This window comes from Hordeum vulgare, chromosome 7H, assembly GCF_904849725.1.
Source record: "Hordeum vulgare subsp. vulgare chromosome 7H, MorexV3_pseudomolecules_assembly, whole genome shotgun sequence".
In the NCBI taxonomy this organism is placed as follows: domain Eukaryota; kingdom Viridiplantae; phylum Streptophyta; class Magnoliopsida; order Poales; family Poaceae; genus Hordeum; species Hordeum vulgare.
This window is the reverse complement of record NC_058524.1, coordinates 26478956-26481942: the sequence shown is the minus strand read 5'-3', so window position 1 is coordinate 26481942 and position 2987 is coordinate 26478956. Positions and strand designations below refer to the sequence as shown.

Here is a 2987-nt window from a genome sequence, read left to right as displayed (position 1 = left end):
AAACTCAAAAACTACTCAGGAGTTTTGAAAAATGTTTGCATATAAAAAATGTTTAAACTTTGAGAAAATGTCCATAAAATGAAAAAGTCAACGATTTTAAACAAAAGTCCGTGTAAAAATCTTAAAAATAGTCGTGCCTCTGTTTTTAGTCTCATTTTTTATTTTCATTTTTCTGTTCCATTTTTTATTTTAAATAATTTAGAACTTTGAAAAACTTTTGCAACTTATAAAACAGGGAATTTTCAAATAAAAGTTTGAAGAAAATATAAAATGTTTGTGAATTCAAAAAATGCTCAGGATTTTGTAAAAATATTCGCATATTCAAAAAAATGTTCATAATTTTGAGAACAATGTTGGTGAAAACAATAAAAGTCCATGATTTTGAAAAAAAGTTTCTGTGTTATTTTTTGAGTGCAATTGAAAAAAACGTTTGCTAATTCAAAAAATGTTCATGGATTTCAAGAAATGTCCTAAAATTTTAAAGACATAATATAATCAGCATCATTGGAGATTATAATTGTTTTTCTCCCGTTACAACGCACGGGTCCTTTTGCTAGTAGATAAAACATAAACCTGAAACAAGCCTAACATCTCGACGAAGACCGAATAAAGACCTTTGAGCACAATGACAACGTCCCCCAAAAGGGTGGCGCCGCCGCTTCCGCAAGACTGAGAATAGAAAAGGATTTGCACTGGGAGCCCTGGCATATATAGAAACGGGATCCACGACGCCGTCTTCAAGAAGCAAATGGCACTAAAGGCGTTGTCGTCCCCGACGCCATAAGTGCAAAGCTTTCACTTGGACACTCATTTACAGCACCATCAAGTGTTCTGGCCCCCACCGTAGCAAGGACCAACTTGTCCACCTTGAATTTGGGAACTGCTAGACTAGGCTTGAGCCTCATGTGAGTATATCCCAAATCGCCCATGCAACTAAATAATGAAGCCAGCACTGCCACCACGATAAATGTCGGAAAGCCAACTGTGGAGCCTTCCGTCCAAGACGACCGTACCAGGATCTATGCCTGTCGGCACCATCGACCATCCATGTCACGACCACCCCACCACAGACCATCCATGTCACCACCACCCCACCACAGTAGTAAGAATGAAAGGACGAATCACCTTTCATTCCCAGCCAGCCAAAGGGTTTTGGTTATCACCTCCACAGTATGAAACGCCTACACCTATTTCCCGAACCGGTCTTGATGGACCAAAAGAGGCACAACCCAGTGACTACCGATGGCCACCGCTGAGCACGCGTGAATGCCACCGTGTCCATGGTCATTGGCGTCAATCCGTACACCCACACAACGCCCGAACAACAACCATCGGACCGATGCCACAACAAGCACCAAGCAAGAAGGCCACAACACGAAGGCATCCAACATGGACCAAGTCAACCCCTCGTAGTTGAGCACCACCAGACATCGTCCACCACCATGATTCAGATCCGCGTCGCCCACCGAAAACCAACAACCCGGATTACACCACCAACCAACTAAGGTAACTGTGCCCCCCATGACCTCCCACGAGCACCTCCCGGACCGCACCTGACCTCGCTTACCCGGAGCGACCACTCAGATCTTCCTAGCTCCCAAATCCGGCAGACCCGAGCTCAAACCCTAGGTCATAGCCAACTCCGAAGCTGGAGCACGATGCATCGCATCACAAGACCGTATTACCCTAAACGTGTAATAATTGTATAACATATAGTATGGTACTATGGTCTAAAACTAAAAGAAACATTTGGTTTTATGATCTTGGGTCAGAGTATCGGAGATACCATCACTAGATGAATAGTTGTAGATGGTTGGGACAATTGTCCCCGATCGCCCACGTGCATATATATGGATCGATGATACTTTATGTCCCTCCCAACATACTTGAGATCCAGAATTAACACATCCCCTCCGACCCCTCTCCTGTCCCTCGCGCGGCAACCAAGGGGGAACCCTAGCACCGCCGTGTCCTCAACTCCCTCTCCCACCACTCCTCCCCGCCGCTGTCGGGGCGAGCCTCCGGGCAAAGCCTGGTCAGCGTCGGCGATGGCAGGAACTCTCCTTCCCTCAGATGTAGGACCTGGTACGGGCGGTGTTCATCGTGTGTTGGCGGCGCGTTGGCGGCGGGGCATGCCGGCGAGCACTCAAGGGGCGACGACTGCATCATGCACTCGTGACTCCCCCTGGTGCTCGGGTGGGGGCCGCTTGGGGGGTGCTCCTATGGTGGCCGGTGGTCGATCTTTTCCAGATCTGGCCGCGGGTGCCTCGGCCAGTGCAGGGCTACCCTCCGGTGGCTGGTGCGTCATGGATGCCACGGACGGCGGTGGCGTAACCAGGTCGGTCAGCGACGGCGCGGCCGGATCAGGGCCCAGGTGTGGGCCTTGGTCCCTAGATTGCAACCGGCGCGGTGGCGGGTGTGACATGTCGGCAGCTGGGCAGATCCGCAGGGATTCTACCCTTGTCTGGTCCATGCCAGCACGGACAACTCCAAGGAAACCCTAGATCTCCTTGGGATCGAGCGATGGTGGTGCTTTTGCGTCGCAGCCCCTCTTTAGAGCATCGTTTTTGAGTTTGCTCCGGTTGAAAGGACCAATGACGCCGGCGGCGCACGCGTGGTGGTGTAACTACAAATGAAAATCACGCCGACTACGGTCATGGCGGACGATGGCGGCGTCTTTGATATCGTTTCCCTGTCGAGGCATCGTCGTTGAATTTGCAGTATCGCTTTTCCTTTTGGGGGCATCGTTTTGGAGCATGTGATGGCTCGAGGGGACAAAGAGGAGGAGCGGTGTTGCATCGACTGCATGACCGACAGTGGATCACGACAGCATGGCACTGCGGAGTTTTGGCGACGGGCGCGTGTGCAAGTGCAGGATGGTGGTGGCGTTATCTGGCGCCATGATGGCGTCGATGGCAGGTCAGGCAAGGTCGATGCGTCTGAAGATGGACCGATGGAAGATAGCGGTGGCAGCGAGAGGGCGCCGG

At 50.3% G+C, this 2987-nt stretch overlaps 1 pseudogene; it reads left to right on the top strand.

Moving 5' to 3' along the window:
* The first annotated feature begins 2222 nt into the window (after positions 1-2222).
* LOC123408087 lies at positions 2223-2713 on the top strand (annotated as a pseudogene).
* Positions 2714-2987: the final 274 nt, after the last annotated feature.